Source organism: Triticum aestivum, chromosome 2B (assembly GCF_018294505.1).
Source record: "Triticum aestivum cultivar Chinese Spring chromosome 2B, IWGSC CS RefSeq v2.1, whole genome shotgun sequence".
NCBI lineage: Eukaryota > Viridiplantae > Streptophyta > Magnoliopsida > Poales > Poaceae > Triticum > Triticum aestivum.
The window spans coordinates 30,148,602-30,168,484 of NC_057798.1; positions in this window are offsets into that span (position 1 = coordinate 30,148,602).

Here is a 19,883-nt window from a genome sequence, read left to right on the forward strand (position 1 = left end):
AGTTCATGTGCAAGGAATAAAGGCGGACAAACGTAAAATCCAGCTTCTTCACGTGCAACATGTCGAATATGTAATTGAATCGGAGTAAGAACTTATCCGCGGGGAAGCTGTCGACGTACGTCCTTTGCCGCGGAACATTAACCACGTAGAATGGGTATCCTGGATATGTCAAGGCGATGGGGCCTTTCTCTACCCGCAGCACATCATCATGAAGTCTCCTTAGATCGCTGAATCTGGCCTGTAGCGCTGTTGCAGGTAGGATTGGTTGACCGGGGATATGCCATTTATCCGCATCGGGGATATCTATACGGTCCTGAAGCCGAGGCTGCTGAGGCGGCTGGATCATAGAATCAGCTTTTTTGCCTTTCCTCGCTCTCTTCCTAGACTTCTTTACTATCGGAAGGTCGTCCATAATACGTTGAGACGGCAATTCAGGCACCGACTCATGACGCTCAAACCCTGAGGAGGCGCCAGTATAGACATACTGTTCAGCGCCACCATCGTCCTCATCCTCATCCATGGCGACGTCATTAGCAACTAATGGAGCCTCCTCCTTACCCCGTCCGCTATCACCCAACCCGACACCCGACGCTAATTGGGTAGGTGGGGTGTTGATGTTCATACCTTGCTGAGGCTGCGTGCTCGTGGGTGTGTTCCCGACCGCTTCTAGATGAAGCAGACTCTTTGGCCACAACACGACCCACCCATTGCAACAATCACCAAGCTGCCGCGCTGTCTCCTCGTTGTCCACCAGTAGTGTTGGAGGAGGCAAATTCTTGTGGCCCAGTTCAACACTGGCCACAGAAACCTTGAAGGCATTCGGGGGGATCGGCCGGCTGTGGAACAATGGTTCCTTCGGCTTCATTATCGCCGCGTTCCCCACGTCCACCTTCTGGTCACCAATGGTGTACAATATGGTGCATGGGGTTTCGTCGGCCTGCAAAGAAAAGTCTGCAACATGAGACATCCGAAAGGCAACGAAAATGGGAGATTATACATTTATATTGAAGGGCTGGTGTGATAGATACCGTGAGGGTGTCGAGCTCAGCCAAAGACGAAGCACCGCCGAGCACGTCCGGTGCGGGAGCCGGTGCGGGAGCAGGTGCAGGAGCCAGTGCAGGAGCAGGTGCTCCCAAGAAGTCAGCAAGGGGAAAGTCCTCTGCATTTTTTTCTGAATTTTGCCTTGTCCAATTGATAACGCCCGTCACCAAGGAAGTAGACAAATCTGCAACCACCTGTTTTGCGGCAGCTACCGCTGTTGCGACTGTCTGAGATGATTTCTTCTCAACCACAATCTCGACCTTCTTGTCGATGTTTTCTTCAGTTAACCTCCGTCTTTCCTTTCTCTCCTCCGTGGTCTCACGCTAGTACTTCTTCCACGTGGCGCCGTCGCCGACACCGTGCACGCATCCATACGACGGTCGAGTGTCCACCGGTTGTTGTTTCAATATGTTCAACGCCCGGTTGAATGGAGTGTCCCACTTGGGCCTCGCCAATACCTCAGATGGCGAGTCGCTTTCGGCCGCAATCCGGTGCTTCTCTCTCTGCAAAAGGCACAAGGATCGTTTACAAATATGACTAACGTGTGAAGTCGAATTGATCAGAAACTAAAATTACCAGCAGTTTCATGAACTCCCTAATGACCGGTGTTGTCTCGTAAACCTTCTTCACTGGGTCCCAACGATGCCGGGCCCTAAGGACGTCACGCTCCTGCGGGACGATGATCGCCAAGGGGTCTGGGATGCCCAGACTTGCGGCTTCCACGTCCTCCTTGGTCCGTTTGGACCTCTTTCCGCCGTAACCATGGCTTCGGAGGTGGTGGATCCAAATGTTCCTCTGTTGAAGCCCCTTCATGTACTTAGACTTGTTTTTGGCAGCTCCGGCCTCGCAAGCCTCCTTGAATATTTGAAACTGGTCTTCCGTGATTGTCGGATTATCCTTTACAATCTCAGAGTAGGATTCCTTCTTGTCGATGATCCTTACTTTCACTCGAGTTTTCCAGGAGGCCAACGCGTTGCTAAACTTGGTCATGGCGTGTTTGTTTATCTTCTTCATTGTCGGGTCCTCGTCTGGATCTTCATAATCCTTCTCATTCCGGCCAGGGAACAAGAATATCTGGTGAAACTTCTTTAGGAGGGAGATCCTCATATTTTCTATCTTCTGTAGTTTCTCATCGTTGATGGTGGCGGTTGTCCATACGATGGAGCCTATTTGATTGCCGTAGCACGAGCGAGCTTCCTCGGGCGCCTTTGGCTCAAAAATGCCGTCGTCCACCTCCGTGACCACCAGCCTAGTAGTCCTGAGTTTGTTAGGAAGCCGTTGCCTCTTTGCTTTCGGTTCTACATCGGCTCCGCTCCCTGAGGCAGCACCGGTCTCAGTCTCAGTGCCGGTCCCGATGCCGGTCTGAGTCTCAGTGCCGGTTTCTGTCTCAGCACCGGTCTGCGTGTCGGTCTCAGTCCCCGATGCCATCGGTGGTCCCAGCAACAACATCGGTTGATCGTCGGTAAGGCTAAAAAAATCATCTGCCGCCCGGTAGCCGTCGACGCAATCACCAGAACCCTGTCCTTCATCGTTGCTAGCCATGTTTCCTATGATTAAATCTAGTCAATTAATTCTAGACCTAATAAAATGAATAATGACATAAAAAAGGCCTATTGTTTTGCAGGAATGTTGACTCCTTCCTGGTGCGGCTAATCCCGGGCACTCGATATGTCCTAGTTTGTAGCACAAGTCATGCCGAAATTCACGGAAAATTTCGGCATGACCATTGCTAAAAAGTGGACAAATCGAGAACCTAAAATTTGCCGGAACAGAAATGAATCAACATTCCGGCAAAACATAGGCCACTTAGTATCATTCCCTGGAAACAACAAAGCCACTTGGGCACAATTGAACCACTTCAATGAAAAGATATAACATGACCACTTCAATGAAAAGATATAATCAACAATAAAAGTCTAGGAAGGGATCATCTTTAAAATAAAATTTTCCTAAATTCTTTTCCTTCACTAAACACTTCTCTGCCTAGGACAAAACCCAAATTATGTTGATCTAGCTATTCCTCTCTCTCACACAAACACACATTATTATCTCTAACCCTTCTCTGCCTAGGACATAACCCAATTAAATTGCAAAGGAACTCCATTTCTCTAACCGTTCTGACCTAATGCTCTAAAATTACATTTTCCTCTAACCTAGCCAACCTACTTAACCTAGCTTGTTAATCCAACGAACCTAATTAACCTACCTATTTAACCTAGTTAGTTAATCTAGTTTACCTACATAATTAACCTAATTAAACTAGTTAATGCAGCTAGTTCTCTGTCAAAGCCCTAAATAAATTTTTGCACTAATTAACCTAGATAATTAACCTAATTAAACTAGTTAACCTGACTAGTTCTCTGTCAAAGCCCTAACTAAATTTTGCACTAACCTAGATAATTAACCTAATTAAACTAGTTAACCTAACTACTTCTCTGTCAAAGCCCTAACTAAATTTTTGCCCTAACCTAGATAATTAAGATAATTAAACTAGCTAACCTATGCATGAGAGAGAGGAGGGGTGGGGGCTTACAGAGGATGGCTCCGGTGGTGGCGAGGGAGGCAGTGCTGGCGAGGGAGGCAGGGGTGTCTCCGGTGACGGCGAGGGAGGCAGTTGTGGCGAGGGAGGATCCAATGGCGTCGACAGCGGCTCCGGTGGCGTTGATGAGGCCGTGTGGCTCCGCACGTTGGGGGCGGCTCTGGTGGCGTCGACGGCGCACGGCTCTGGTGGCGTCGACGTCGGCAAGAGACGGCGGCGAAGTGGGGGATGGCGAATCGGGGAGACGGCGGCGGGGTGGGTCGAGGGATTTGGGGGAGAAGTGGTGTCCGGGGGGAAACGGTTTTTTGGTTAAGTCAAATTCAGCGGTAGCGCGTTTCGCAAAACGCGCTATAGCTAAGATAGCTACAACGGTTTTCTCAAAATGCGCTGCTGTTATAGCTATGTAATTTTCTTCCATTTTTATTTTCTTTTCTGTTTCTATAGCGGGGGTCTAGGATACGCGCTGCAGCTAGGTTAGCTGTAGCGCCTCTTACAAACACACGCTACTGCTATGCCTTCCTCCGTTTTTCGCTTTTTCAATTATTATGCTTTACATTTTATTTTTCCTTTCTCCTTTTTCTATTTCTTTCATTTTCATTAACTTTTCTATTTGTTTTTCATCTTATTTTATTTCCATTAGTAGTAGCGCTCTTCATAGGAAATGCGCTGCTACTTATACCCTAGCGGTAGCGCGCTTCTTCCAAGCCCGCTACTGCTATGCGTATCCTATCATTCTACCAACGGGAATATTAGTAGTAGCTCTTTTGGAACTAAACGCGCTCCTGCTAAGGGTGTATCTGTAGCGCGGTTTTTCCTCAATCGCTACTGCTATCTAGCACTAGCGCTCTTTTTTAACCCGCGATGTTGCTAAATTTCTGTGTATAGGCTTTTCCCTAGTAGTGTCACGTGATGATCAGACATGGTTTAGTTGATTTGGATCATGTGATCACTTAGATGATTAGAGGGATGTCTATCTAAGTGGGAGTTCTTATGTAATATGATTAATTGAACTTTAATTTATCATGAACTTAGTCCTGGTAGTATTTTGCAAATTATGTTGTAGATCAATAGCTCGCGTTACAGCTTCCCTATGTTTTTTATATGTTCCTAGAGAAAAACTATGTTGAAAGATGTTAGTAGAAATGATGCGGACTTGGTCCGTGATTTGAGGTTTATCCTCATTGCTGCATAGAAGAATTATGTCATTGATGCACCGCTAGGTGACGGACCTATTGCAGGAGCAGATGCAGACGTTATGAACGTTTGGCTAGCTCAATATGATGACTACTTGATAGTTTTGTGCACCATGCTTTATGGCTTAGAACCAGGACTACCAAAACGTTTTTGAAATTTCATGGAACATATGAGATGTTCCATGAGATGAAATTGGTATTTCAGACTCATGCCCATGTCAAAAGGTATGAGACCTCTGACAAATGCTTCACCTAAAAGATGGAGGAGAATTGCTCAACTAGTGAGAAAGTGCTTAGATTGTCTGAGTACTACAATCGCTTGAATCAAATGGGCGTTAATCATCCTGATAAGATAGTGATTGACAAAGTTCTCTAGTCACCATCACCAAGTTACTGGAACTTCATGATGAACTATAGTATGCAAGGGATGACGAAAACGATTCCTGAGCTCTTCGTGATGCTGAAATCGATGAAGGTAGAAATCAAGAAAGAGCATCAAGTGTTCATGATTGACAAGACCACTAGTTTCAAGAAAAAGGGCAAAGGGAAAGAAAGGGAACTTGAAACAGAATGACAAGCAAGTTGTCACTCCCATGAAGAAGCCCAAAAGCTGGACCAAAGCCTGAAACTAAGTGCTTCTACTGCAAAGGAAATGGTCACTAGAGGCGGAAATGCCCTGAATATTTGGTGGATAAGAAGGATGGCAAAGTGAACAAGGGTATATTTGATATACAAATTATTGATGTGTACCTTACTAGTGTTTATAGTAGCCCCTGAGTATTTGATACTTGTTCGGTTGCCAAGATTAGTAACTTGAAACAAGAGTTACAGAATAAAAAAGACTAGTTGAGGGTGAAGTAACGATATGTGTTGGAAGTGGTTCCAAGATTGATATGATCATCATCGTACACTCCCTATATTTTTGAGATTAGTGTTGAACCTAAATAAATGTTATTTGGTGTTTGCGTTGAGCATAAATATGATCAGATCATCTTTATTGCGATACGATTATTCATCTAAGACAGAGAATAAATTGTTATTCTGTTTACATGAATAAAACCTTCTATGGTCATACACCCAATGTTGATGGTTTATTGAATCTTGATCTTAGTGATACACATATGCATAATATTGATGCCAAAAGATGCAAAGTTGATAATGATAGTGCAACATATTTGTGGCACTGCCGTTTGGGTCATATCGGTGTAAAGCGCATGAAGAAACTCCATGCTGATGGACTTTTGGAATCACTTGATTATGAATCATTTGATGCTTGTGAACCGTGCCTTATGGGCAAGATGACTAAAACTCCGTTCTTCGGAACAATGGAACGAGCTAGTGACTTATTGGAAATAATACATACCGATGTATGCGGTCCTATGAGTGTTGATGCTCGTGGTGGGTATCATTATTTTCTGACCTTCACAAGATGATTTGAGCAGATATGAGTATATCTACTCAATGAAACACAAGTCTGAAACATTTAAAAAGTTCAAAAAATTTCAGAGTGAAGTGGAGAATCATCGTAACAAGAAAATAAAGTTTCTACGATCTAATCATGGAGGAGAATATTTGAGTTACGAGTTTGGCCTTCATATAAAAGAATGTGGAATAGTTTCACAGTTCACACCACCTTGAACACCACAGCGTTATGGTGTGTCCGAATGTCCTAACCGTACTTTATTGGATATTGTGCGATCTATGATGTCTCTTATCGGTTTAGCACTATCGTTTTGGGGTTATACATTAGAGATAGTTGCATTCACTTTTAAAAGGGCACCAGCAAAATCCGTTGAGATGACGCCTTATGAACTATGGATTGGCAAGAAACCAAAGTTGTCGTTTCTTAAAGTTTGGGGCTCCAATGCTTATGTGAAAAAGTTTCAACCTGATAAGCTCAAACCCAAATCGGAGAAGTGTGTCTTCATAGAATACCCAAAGGAAATTGTTGGGTACACCTTCTATCACAGATCCGAAGGCAAGATATTCGTTGTTAAGATGGATCCTTTGTAGAGAAGGAGTTTCTCTCGAAAGAAGTGAGTGGGAGGAAAGTAGAACTTGATGAGGTAATTGTACCTTCTCCCTTATTGGAAAGTAGTTCATCACAGAAATCAGTTCCAGTGATTCCTACATCAATTAGTGAGAAAGTTAATGATGATGATCATGAAACTTCGGATCAAGTATCTACCGAACCTCGCAGGTCTTCCAGAGTAAGATCCGGACCAGAGCGGTACGGTAATCCTATTCTAGAAGTCATGTTACTAGACCATGATGAACCTACGAACTATGAGGAAGCAATATTGAGCCCAGATTCCGTGAAATGGCTTGAGGCCATGAAATCTGAGATGGGATCCATGTATGAGAACAAAGTGTGGACTTTGGTGGAGTTGCCCAATGATCGGCAAGCCATATTGTATAAATGTATCTTCAAGAGAAAGATGGACGCTGATAGTAGTGTTACTATCTACAAAGCTAGACTTGTCGAAAAAGGTTTTTGACAAAGTTCAAGATGTTGAATACTATGAGATTTTCTCACTCATATCGATGCTTAAGTCTGTCCGAATCATGTTAGCAATTGCCACAATTTATGAAATTTGGCAAATGGATGACAAAACTGGTTTCCTTAATGGATTTATTAAAGAAGAGTTCTATATGATGCAACCAGAAGGTTTTGTCGATCCAAAGGGTGCTAACAAAATGTGCAAGCTCCAGCGATCCATCAATGGACTGGTGCGAGCATCTCGGAGTTGGAATATACGCTTTGATGAGTTGATCAAAGCATATGGTTTTTTATACAGACTTTTGGAGAAGCATGTATTTACAAGAAAGTGAGTGGGAGCTCTGTAGCATTTCTAATACTATATGTAGATGACATATTGTTGATTGGAAATGATATAGAAATTTTGAATAGCATAAAAGGATACTTGAATAAGAGTTTTTTAATGGAAGGCCTCGGTGAAGCTGCTTACACATTGAGCATCAAGATCTATAAAGATAGATCAAGATGCTTGATAAGATTTTTCAATGAGTACATACCTTGATAAGATTTCGAAGTAAATCAAAATGGAACAGTCAAAGAAGGAGTTCTTGCCTGTGCTGCAAGGTGTGAAGTTGAGTAAGACTCAAAACCCGACTATGGCAGAAAATAGAAAGAGAATGAAAAGTCATTCCCTATGCCTCAGACATAGGTTCTATTAAGTATTCTATGTTGTGTACAAGACCTATTGTATACCTTGCTCTGAGTTTGGCAAGGGAGTACAAATTGTGATCTAGAAGTAGATCACTAGAGAGAGGTCAACGATATCCTTAGAAAGGACTAAGGAAATATTTCTCGATTATGGAGGTGATAAAAGAGCCCGTCGTAAAGAGTTACATCGATGCAAGCTTTTACACCAATCCAGATGACTCTTAGTCTCAATCTGGATATATATTGAAAGTGGGAGCAATTAGCTAGAGTAGCTCTGTGCAGAGCATTGTAGACATAGAATATTTTGCAAAATACATATGGCTCTGAATGTGATAGACCGGTTGACTAAACTTCTCTCACGAGAAAAACATGATCACACCTTAGTACTCTTTGGGTGTTAATCACATATCATGTGAACTAGATCATTGACTCTAGTAAAACCCTTTGGGTGTTGATCACATGACAATGTGAACTATGCACTACTACAAAAAGGGCTATAGATGGAATGGCCACTAATGGCGCACCTGTGATGTGGTGCGCCATTACTATATTCTAATGGCGCACCATGTCTCGGTGCGCCATTAGTAATATATTACTAATGGCGCACCTAGTGTTTGGTGCGCCATTAGTAGTTTTGAAAAAAACATAATTTTTTTTTGTTACTAATGGCGCACCGTTGTATAGTGCGCCATTACTAATTGACATAGTAATGGCGCACCACATCCGTCGTGCGCCATTAGTAGTTTTGAAAAAAAAGTAAAAAAAATTAAAAAAAATTGTTACTAATGGCGCACCATGTCTCGGTGCGCCATTACTAGTTTTAACTAGTAATGGCGCACTGTCCACTAGTGCGCCATTACTAAGTTTTTTTCAAAAAAAAATCAAAAAAATATCAATTTTTTTATTTTTTTTCAAAACTAGTAATGGCGCACCGTGGGTGTGGTGTGCCATTACTAGTTAAACTAGTAATGGCGCACCACCCCATGATGCGCCGTTACTAACTTGCCCCAACACCGAATGCCCCCCCCCCCCGGTGGATCACCTTTTCAGTTTAAAAAAAAAGAAAATGATGGAAATGTCAAAAAAATAAAAGAAATATATGTTTCCCATGTGATATGTGCTCTAGTTGGGAAAATTTACAAATATGAATTTCGACTTTATTTGCAAAATCTCTCTGGAAATTTGTAAAATGGGCATAACTTTTGCATACGAACTCGGATGAAAAAGTTTTTTATATGAAAAATCATCTACTCGAAAAGTTGGACATTTGCATACTTTTGCATACGAACCCCGTTAAACATTTCCAAAATCCCCAAAAACCTAACAGAAAAAAGTTACGGGGCTTTCAAGATCTAGAGGCAAAAAAATTCAAAAAAATTCAAACTTACTAGTGGCGCACCGGGGATGTGGTGCGCCACTAGTAACAGAAAAAAAATTGGTTTTGAATTTTTTTTTTGAATTTTCTTTCAAAAAATGATACGTAATATGACCGGGAAGTTTGAAATATTTTTCAAAATTTCATCATAGTCATGAACATGAACGAAGTCCTAGACATCAACAAGGTATAACAAGATTGATATGCTAGCTATATCAACAAGTGCCTGTGAAGTGAGCTATTGCTGGGGTTGGATAGAACTCTGAAGTTAAGCGTGCTCGGGCAGGAGTAGTGTGAGGATGGGTGACCTTTTGGGAAGTTTGACCACGGAGTTTGATTTGACCTGAGATTAAGCATATTGACCCGAGATTAAGCCATAGTGAACTGAGATTAAGAAAAAACGAAAAAAAATTTGAATTTTTTTTTAAAAAAAAATTCTGATAAAATTTTTTGAAAAAAATTTGGAAAAAAAATGTTACTAATGGCGCACTTCTCTGTGGTGCGCCATTAGTATACTAGATACTAATGACGCACCATGGGCTATACTAATGGCGCACCGTGGGCTATACTAATGGCGCACTACATGCTGCGCCATTAGTATACCAGATACTAATGGTGCACTAGTGGTGCACCATTAGTAAAAAATACTAGTGGCGTGCTAGTAATGGCGCACCGGTAGTGCGCCATTAGTAGGCAAAACCGGTGCGCCATTAGTAGGCCTTTTTCTAGTAGTGATGGGTGTTAATCACATGCAGATGTGAATATTAGTGTTAAATCACATGGTGATGTGAACTAGATTATTGACTCTAGTGCAAGTGGGAAACTGAAGGAAATATGCCCTAGAGGCAATAATAAAGTTATTATTTATTTCCGTATTTCATGATAAATGTTTATTATTCATGCTAGAATTGTATTAACCGGAAACATAATACATGTTTGAATACATAGACAAACATAATGTCACTAGTATGCCTCTACTTGACTAGCTCATTGATCAAAGATGGTTGAGTTTCCTAGCCATAGACATCCTAATGATGTGATTGACTTGACCCATTCCGTTAGCTTGGCACTTGATCATTTAGTATGTTGCTATTGCTTTCTTCATGACTTATACATGTTCCTATGACTATGAGATTATGCAACTCCCGTTTACCGGAGGAACACTTTGTGTGCTACCAAATGTCACAACGTAACTGGGTGATTATAAAGGTGCTCTACAGATGTCTCCAAAGGTACTTGTTGGGTTGGCGTATTTCGAGATTAGGATTTGTCACTCCGATTGTCGGAGAGGTATCTCTGGGCCCACTCGATAATGCACATCACTATAAGCCTTGCAAGCAATGTAGCTAATGAGTTAGTTACGGGATGATGCATTACGTAACGAGTAAAGTGACTTGCCGGTAACGAGATTGAACTAGGTATTGAGATACCGACGATCGAATCTCGGGCGAGTAACATGCCGATGACAAAGGGAATAACGTATGTTGTTATGCAGTTCGATCGATAAAGATCTTTGTAGAATATGTAGGAGCCAATATGGGCATCCAGGTTCCCCTATTGGTTATTGACCAGAGAGGTGTCTCGGTCATGTCTACATAGTACTCGAACCCATAGGGTCCGCACGCTTAACGTTCGTTAACGATATAGTATTATATGAGTCATGTATGTTGGTGACTGAATGTTGTTCAGAGTCCCGGATGAGATCACGGACATGACGAGGAGCTCCGAAATGGTCCGAAGGTAAAGATTCATATATTGGATGATATGGTTATGCCAAGGGGTCAGGCCCATGGGGCTATAAGTCGGTGCAAAAGGAGTTTTGCGGAGGCCAGGGGGCCACACGCCGGAAACCCTGGCGTCTAGCCCTGGGCCATACGCCGAGGCCCATGGCGTCTGGGTCCACACGCCGGGAACCCTGGTGTCTGGCCCTAGAGTCTGAGAAGGACTCTTGCCTTTCGGGTGAAACCGACTTTGTGGAGGCTTTTACTCCAAGTTTCGACACCAGGGCTCAACATATAAATAGAGGGGCGGGGCTAGCACCAAAGACATCAAGAAACACCAAGTCGTGTGCCGGCAACCCCGTCCCCTCTAGTTTATCCTCCGTCATAGTTTCCGTAGTGCTTAGGCGAAACCCTGCGGAGATTGTTCTTCACCAACACCGTCACCACGCCATCGTGCTACCGGAACTCATCTACTACTTCGCCTCTCTTGCTGGATCGAGAAGGCGAGGACGTCATGGAGCTGAACGTGTGCATAACTCAGAGGTGCCGTGCGTTTGTAGTTGGATCGGTGTATGACTACATCAACGGCGTTGATAAACGCTTCCGCTTAGCGATCTTCAACGGTATGAAGATACACTCTCCCCTCTCGTTGCTATGCATCACCATGATCTTGCGTATGCGTAGGAATTTTTTTGAAATTACTACATTCCCCAACACTTTTCACATCTTGTGTTTCGCTTATTTACTTTTCCGTTTCTACTGTTACAACTACTACAAAACTATTATCTTTATTTTTGCCACTGTCACCATTACTATCATACTACTTTGCTACTAAATACTTTGCTACAGATACTAAGTTATCCAGGTGTGGTTGAATTAACAACTCAACTGCTAATACTTAAGAATATTCTTTGGCTCCCCTTGTGTCGAATCAATAAATTTGGTTTCAATACTCTACCCTCAAAAGCTGTTGCGATCCCCTACACTTGTGGGTTATCAAGACTAATTTCTGGCGCCATTTTCGGGAGACATAGCTCTATTCTTTGAGTCATTTGGGATTTATATCTGTTGATCACTACGAGGAAGTTGAAAGACGAAAGAACTAAGATTTTGCCCTCAACTACGAGGGGAGGTAAGGAACTGCCATCTAGCTCTGCACTAGATTCTCCTTCTGTTATTAGTAAGCTTGCGACACCTAAACCTGCTACTGCCATGAATTCTGATATGTCGCATGTTATTGATGATGCCACTTCTGCTATGCATGATACTTATGATGAAACTACTTCTGTGCGTGATAATACTGTGCCATTAGGTGAATTTCTTGATGAACAACTTGCTAGGGTTAGAGAGAATGAAATTATTGAAGATGCTATTATTGATGATAGTGATGATGAAAGTTCTCCCCCTGATTATGAATTGCCTGTTGTTCCTGAGGGTTATGTTATGAATGAGGAAGCTGCTAGAGCTATCTTTGCTTGCAAAGATAGATATGATCTTAAGAAGTTATTAGCTAAATGGAAGCAGCAATCTCTTAATGCTAGAATGAAACCTGACCCCGCTTTTGCTACCTCACCTATTTGTGTTACCGATAAGGATTATGAATTCTCTGCTGATCCTGAAATTATTATTTTGGTAGAATCTGATCCTTTTTATGGACTTGAATCTGAAACTGTTGTAGCACATCTTACCAAGTTGAATGATATAGCCACCCTATTTACTAATGATGAGAAGTCTTGCTATTATTATATCCTTAAGATATTTCCGTTCTCATTAAAGGGTGATGCTAAGACTTGGTTTAATTCTCTTGATCCTGGTTGTGTGCGTAGTCCCCAGGATATGATTTATTACTTCTCTGCTAAATATTTCCCTGCTCATAAGAAACAAGATGCCTTGCGGGAAATTTATAATTTTGTGCAAATCAAAGAAGAGAGTCTCCCACAAGCTTGGGGGAGGCTTCTCCAATTACTTAATGCTTTGGCTGATCATCCTCTTAAGAAAAATTAAATACTTGATATATTTTATAATGGACTAACCGATGCTTCCAAGGACTACTTGGATAGTTGTGCTGGTTGTGTTTTCAGGGAAAGAACAGTCGACGAAGCTGAATTACTATTGAATAATATGTTGAATAATGAAAATAATTGGACTCTCCCTGAGCTAATTCCTGAGGCAATTCCTGAACCAATTGAGCCAACTCCTGAGCCTATACCTAAACCAACTCCGAAGAAGAGAGGTGTTCTATTTCTCAGTCCTGAAGATATGCAAGAGGCAAAGAAATCAATGAAAGAAAAAGGTATTAAAGCTGAAGATGTTAAGAATTTACCTCCTATTGAAGAAATACATGGTCTTAATATACCTTCTGTCAAAGAAACACATTGTATTGATAACCCGACACATGTAGTAAAGGTAAATTCTCTCTATAGATATGATAAAGTTGAAATTCCCTCTACTAAATTTCATAGCCCATGCTTAGATGAATTTGATGAATTTATGGCTAGACAAGAAAGTTTTAATGCTTATGTTGGTATAGGATTAAAGAGTAATGCTTTTGAGATAGGACGCTTGAGTGATTATATGGCTAGAGTTAAAGGTGAACTTAAACTCATTAGAAAATATGCTTCTATGGTTACCACTCAAGTTGAGCAAGTACTTAAAGATCAAAGTGATTTGCTCGATGAATTAAATAATAAATATGACTTTGTTGTTAGAGTGGCTACTAGAACTGGTAGAATGACTTAGAAACCTTTATATCCTGAAGGCCACCCTAAGAGAATCGAGCAGGATTCTCAGAGAAATAATTTAGAGGCACCTAGTTCTTCCAAGAAGAAGAAAAAGAAAAATGATAAGACTTTGCATGCTTCTAGTGAACCTGTTATAGACACACCTGAGAATCCTAATTAAATTTCTATTTCTGATGCTGAAACACAATCAGGTGATGAACATGAACCTAGTAATAATGTTAATGATAATGTTCATGTTGATACTCAACCTAGCAAAAATAATGATGTAGAGATTGAACCTGTTGTTGATGTTGATAACCCACAATCAAAGAATCAACGATATGATAAGAGAGATCTTGTTGCTAGGAAGCACAGTAGAGAAAGAGAACCATGGGTCCAGAAACCCATGCCCTTTCCTCCTAAACCATCCAAGACAAAGGATGATGATGATTTTGAGCGCTTTGCTGAAATGATTAGACCTATCTTCTTACGTATGCGCTTAACTGATATGCTTAAAGTAAATACTTATACTAAGTACATGAAGGATATCATTACAAATAAAAGAAAGACACCGAAAGCTGAAATTTCCACCATGCTTGCTAATTACACTTTTAAGGGTGGAATACCAAAGAAACTTGGAGATCCAGGGGTACCAACTATACCATGCTCCATTAAAAGAAATTATGTTAAAACTGCTTTATGTGATCTTGGAGCCGGTGTTAGTGTTATGCCTCTCTCTTTATATCATAGACTTGAATTGAATAAGTTGACACCTACTGAAAAATCTTTGCAAATGACTAACAAATCAACTGCCATACAAGTCGGTTTTGTGAGGATGTGCCTGTTGTGGTTGCAAATGTCACTATCTTGACGGACTTTGTTATTCTTGATATTCCCGAGGACAATAGTATGTTGATTATCCTTGGTAGACCTTTTTTGAATACTGTAGGGGCTGTTATTGATTGCAACAAAGGCAATGTCACTTTCATGTTAATGGTAATGAGCATACGGTACACTTTCCGAGGAAACAATCCAAGTTCATAGGATCAATTCTATTGGAAAAGTTCCAACTATTATTATTGGAGGTTTTGAATTTCCTCTTCCAACTGTCAAGAAAAAGTATGATATTCTTATTGTTGGGGATGTTCATATCCCCGTTGAGGTAACCAAGTGTTATTCGAAATTTCTCCGGTTCCATGTTATTCAGAATGAGTTTGTTAACAAGACTTGATCAACATTGTTAGTGGATTCATTTTGATGATCATGAGATGAATGAAACTAGAAGGCACAACCTTCTATACCCTCTTTTTACTTTCTAATATTTAAAATAAAAAAAGCAAAAATAATATTATCTTTCTGTTTTATGAATTGTCCGTGCAATAAAAAATATCCCAAAAATAAAAGTGCTCCAAATGCCCTGCAAATTTAGTATGATTTTTATGGAATATTTGAGGATTTTAGGTACTGAAAACACTGCAGGAGGGGCAAGAACTTGGCCACGAGGGTGGAGGGCGTGCCCACACCCCCTGGGTGTGCCCCCTGTCTCGTGGGCCCAGGGTGGCCCCCCTCCACTTATTCCTGCACCCACACACTCCATCTTCTTCCCAAAAAATCCCCATCCAGCTCAAGCACGAGTTCTAGCTCATTTTCCTTGTGCCATGCTTGATTAGCTATGAGTTATAATGGTTTACCTTGCGTGCCAACATGCTATTAAAATGATTGTGATGTGGTATGATGGGATGGTATCCTCCTTTGAATGAATTCAGTGACTTGACTTGGCACATGTTCACGCATGTAGTTGAAACAAATCAACAGAGCCTTCATGATATTTATGTTCATGGTGGATTATATCCTACTCATGCTTGTACTCAGTGTAAATTAATTTTAATGCATGTTCATGACTGTTGTCGCTCTCTCAGTTGGTCGCTTCCCAGTCTTTTGCTAGCCTTCACCTGTACTAAGCGGGAATACTGCTTGTGCATCCAAACTCCTTAAACCCCAAAGTTATTCCATATGAGTCCACCATACCTTCCTATATGCGGTATTTACCTGCTGTTCCAACTAAATTTATATGTGCCAAACTCCAAACCTTCAAATGAAATTTTGTTTTGTATGCTCGAGCAGCTCATGTTTCAACTAGGGATGTCTGTATCTTCCATGCTAGGTGGGTTATTCTCAAGAGGAGTGGACTCCTCTCCTCATTCACAAGAAAGGGCCGGTAACCGGGATGCCCAGTCCCATGATCCAAAAAGATCAAAGCAAATCAAAATAATTAAACAAAACTCCCCTAGGGCTGTTGTTAGTTGGAGGCACTCGTTTTTTCGAGCAAGCCATGGATTGATGCTTGTTGGTGGTGGGGGAGTATAAACTTTTACCATTCTATTTGGGAACCGCCTATAATGCATGTAGTATGGAAGATATCACCGTGTCATAGTTGTTGCGTTGACAGTGAAAGTATGCCGCTCAAAATGTTATTCAATCTCCATTTTAAAATCGAGCTCTGGCACCTCTACAAATCCCTGCTTCCCTCTGTGAATGGCCTATCTATTTACTATGTTGAGTCATCATCCCTCTTATTAAAAAGCACCGGCTAGAGAGCACGCTGTCATTTGCATTCATTACTATCAGTTTATATTGGGTATGACTTGACTGGATCTCTTTTACCATGAATTACAATGTTTATTCAGTCCTTGATCTTTGAAGGTGGTCTGCATTTATGTTTTGCGGTCTCAGAAAGGGCTAGTGAGATACCATTTTGTTATATCATATTATTATTGTTTTGAGAAAGTGTTGTCATCTGAGTTTTATTATTATGGCTCGCTAGCTGATTATGCCATTGAGACCTAAGTGTTATTGTGAGTATGGTTAGTTCGTAATACTTGCTGAAAACCTGAATGCTAGCTTTACATATTTACAACAACAAGAGCAAACAGAGTTTGTAAAAGTTTTTCTTTATCACTTTCAGTTTATCAACCGAATTTCTTGAGGACAAGCAAACATTTAAGCTTGGGGGAGTTGATACGTCTCCAATGTATCTACTTTTCCAAACACGTTTTCCCTTGTTTTGGACTCTAACTTGCATGATTTGAATGAAACTAACCCGGACTGACACTGTTTTCAGCAGAACTGCCATGATGTTGTTTATTGTGCAGAAAACAAAAGTTCTCGGAATGACCTGAAAATCCACGGAGATAAGTTTTGGAAAATATAAAAAATACTGGCGAAAGAATCAAGGCCAGGGGGCCCACACCCTGTCCACGAGGGTGGGGGTGTGCCCCCCTGGGCGCGCCCCTTGTCTCGTGGCCCCCCTGACGCTCCACTGACTTCAACTCCAACTCCATATATTCCGTTCACAGAGAAAAAAATCAGAGAGAAAGTTTCATCGCGTTTTACGATACAGAGCCGCCGCCAAGCCCTAATCTCTCTCGGGAGGGCTGATCTGGAGTCTGTTCGGGGTTCTGGAGAGGGGGATTGGTTGTCGTTGTCATCATCAACCATCCTCCATCACCAATTTCATGATGCTCACCGCCGTGCATGAGTAATTCCATCATAGGCTTGCTCGACAGTGATGGGTTGGATGAGATTTACCATGTAATCAAGTTAGTTTTGTTAGGGTTTGATCCCTAGTATCCACTATGTTCTGAGATTGATGTTGCTATGACTTTGCTATGCTTAATGCTTGTCACTAGGGCCCGAGTGCCATGATTTGAGATCTGAACCTATTATGTTTTCATGAATATATGTGAGTTCTTGATCCTATCTTGCAAGTCTATAGTCACCTATTATGTGTTATGATCCGACAACCCCGAAGTGACAATAATCGGGATACTTCTCGGTGATGACCATAGTTTGAGGAGTCTATTAAAAGGAGGACTTAAGATCCCTTAGTTTCCACTAGGACCCCGCTGCCACAGGAGGGTAGGACAAAAGATGTCATGCAAGTTCTTTTCCATAAGCATGTATGACTATATTCGGAATACATGCCTACATTACATTGATGAACTGGAGCTAGTTCTGTGTCACCCTATGGTATAGCTATTACATGAGGAATCACATCCGACATAATTATCCATCACTGATCCAATGCCTACGAGCTTTGCACATCTTGTGTTTCGCTTATTTACTTTTCCGTTGCTACTGTTACAACTACTACAAAACTATTATATTTACTTTTCCCACTGTTACCATTACTATCATAGTACTTTGCTACTAAATACTTTGCTGCAGATACTAAGTTATCTAGGTGTGGTTGAATTGACAACTCAACTGCTAATACTTAAGAATATTCTTTGGCTCCCCTTGTGTCGAATCAATAAATTTGGGTTGAAAACTCTACTCTCGAAAGTTGTTGCGATCCCCTACACTAGTGGGTTATCAGGGACTTAATAAGCTGAACAAGTGTGGGAACCAGCCCCCTAGTGGGCTGGTGCGCCCCCAAGGGCCCAAGGCACCTAGGGTTGGAAAGCGTAGGGGGTGGGGGCGCCTCCCACTAAACTTGTGGGCAAGTCCCCCCCCCCTTGGCCGTCGCCCCCTTGTAGATGGGATCTAGGGGGCCGGCCCCCTCTCCCCTTCCCCTATAAATAGTGCGGTGGGGGGGTGGGAGGGCTGCCACACCCTTCCCCTGGCGCAGCCCCTCCCTCATCCAACACCTCCTCCTCCTCCGTAGAGCTTGGCAAAGCCCTGCAGAAAAACCGCAAGCTCCACCACCACGCCGTCGTGCTGCCGGAGCTCTCCGTCAACTTCTCCTCTCCCCTTGCTGGATCAAGAAGGAGGAGACGTCCCTGGGTTGTACGTGTGTTGAACGCGGAGGTGCCGTCCTTTCGGCGCTTGATCGGATCTTCCGCGATTTGAATCGCCGTGAGTACGACTCCATCAACCGTGTTCTTGTAACGCTTCCTCTTAGCGATCTTCAAGGGTATGAAGATGCACTCCCTCTCTCTCATTGCTAGCATCTCCTAGATTGATCTTGGTGACACATAGGAAAATTTTGAGTTATTACTACGTTCTCCAACAATGGTATCATGAGCTAGGTCTATGCGTAGATTCTATGCACGAGTAGAACACAAGTAGTTGTGGGCGATGATTTGTTCAATTTGCTTACTGCTACTAGTCCTATCTTCATTCGGCGGCATTGTGGGATGAAGCGGCCCAGAGCGACCTTACACGTACGCTTACGTGAGAGAGGTTCCACCGAGTGACATGCACTTGTTGCATAAGGTGGCTAGCGGGTGTCTGTCTCTCCCACTTTAGTCGGGTCGGATTCGATGAAAAGGGTCCTTATGAAGGGTAAGTAGCAATTGGCATCTCACCGTTGAGGCTTTTGCGTAGGTAAGAAACGTTCTTGCGAGAAACCCATAGCAGCCACGTAAAAACATGCAACAACAATTAGAGGACGTCTAACTTGTTTTTGCAGGGTATGCTATGTGATGTGATATGGCCAAAAGGATGTGATGAATGATATATGTGATGTATGAGATTGATCATGTTCTTGTAATAGGAATCACGACTTGCATGTCGATGAGTATGACAACCAGCAGGAGCCATAGGAGTTGTCTTAATTTATTGTATGACCTGCATGTCAATGAAAACGCCATGTAATTACTTTACTTTGTCGCTAACCGTTAGCCATAGTAGTAGAAGTAATAGTTGGCGAGACAACTTCATGAAGACACGATGATGGAGATCATGGTGTCATGCCGGTGATGAATGTGATCATGCCGCGCCTCAAAGATGGAGATCAAAGGCGCAAGATGATATTTGCCATATCATGTCACTTTATGATTTGCATGTGATGTTTGTCATGTTTACATCTTATTTTGCTTAGAACGACGGTAGCATAAGTAAGATGATCCCTCACTAAAATTTCAAGAGATGTGTTTCCCCTAACTGTGCACCATTGCGAAGGTTCGTTGTTTCGAAGCACCACGTGATGATCGGGTGTGGTAGATTGTAATGTTCGCATAAAATGGGTGTAAGCCAGATTTACACATGCAAAACACTTAGGTTGACTTGATGAGCCTAGCATGTATAGACATGTCCTCGGAACACAAGAGACCGAAAGGTCGAATAAGAGTCGTATAGCAGATACGATCAACATGGAGATGTTC